Here is a 1333-nt window from a genome sequence, read left to right on the forward strand (position 1 = left end):
GTACAAGAACCCTCCTCGGACTCCTCCGAGGCCGCGTATCTCTGGACAATATCATACACCGTCGACCTGGGGTATCCGAAGAACTTAATAATTTCGTTTGGCGTTCTTCCGGCGCGGACACCTTCAATAACCGCCTCTCTTCGATTATATTCCGGCGTCTTCCTGAACGACTCGGCCATTTTAAGGTTATTAATGTCTTATCGACGTCTCTAACCTATCTTTAGGTCATATGGCACCTACTGCTGCATTCTAATATGATGGGAATGTCAAATTCAAATTTGTCCGGATTTAAGTGGCGGACCCTGTATATAGTTTATAGAACTATATATATACACAGAAAAAAAATGGAGTTGCTTCAATTAAAGTTGACGTCACGGGCTGCCACAAAAATAAATAGTTCATTCAATTGCATATGCGATTAATTTAATGTCTAGATTCTTAAAGCAACTATCTGATATGTATAGCGCAATAATATTGATGTTGCATCAACAGGATATATTTCAATTAAACCGATACTGTTGATTCAACATCTTTTTTTTTCGTGTAGTTTATATTGATTTTTTTTCAGAAAAAAAAAACGTCTTGTTCAAAAGTATTCGTTCCACAAAGCTATGTAATTGCGAGTTGAGCGTTAGAATTCTCTGTGATAACAATCAGGAGATTATTGTCTATATGTTCAGCGTATGTCTCTCTCCATCGCGGATATCACGTGAAACGTTCGCGCATAAAAACGGCGATAAAGATGAACGCCGTAAAAACGATAAACGTCGCCGCTTCTGACGATCCATGAATTGTTATGACAAATATCTCTTTCCCGAGACCTCTCTTTCTCTCTTTTAAAAATACTTATTTATCATCGCGAGCAACCTTATCGTACACAAATCTTATTCATAGTTTGGTCTTCATCATTCTGTATCCGATTTTCTTTCAAAGACCGGAGTTCAAGTGATTTTCCTTTCGTGTCGCTTCACGCACACACACACACACACACACATAAAGCTCTCTCTCATCCGTTTTCAAATGCAGAAATGCAACTCGAGCGGGATTTAGTGGAAACTTCTTGCAAGACTGATAGCGCATCGATCTCCCGGATTAAGAAGCTGTGATATTTGTTTAATGCGCAGCGCCAGATAGCGACTATATACCTGGCAACTATATATCTAGTCCGAAGGATTTCGGGAGTAAAGTCGAAGAATGAGAGACATTAGTCGAGCTTTCCCTTTGTCCGTTACCTTCTCTTCCGTCTCTTCATAGTATTCACAGAGAGGTCTGGTAATTATTTCCGCGCGATTTTTTTCCGACAATATGGCGTCGCATTGAAATATAGGATTAT

Source organism: Pseudomyrmex gracilis, unplaced genomic scaffold (genome assembly GCF_002006095.1).
Source record: "Pseudomyrmex gracilis isolate BER0280 unplaced genomic scaffold, ASM200609v1 scaffold_157, whole genome shotgun sequence".
Classification (NCBI taxonomy): domain Eukaryota; kingdom Metazoa; phylum Arthropoda; class Insecta; order Hymenoptera; family Formicidae; genus Pseudomyrmex; species Pseudomyrmex gracilis.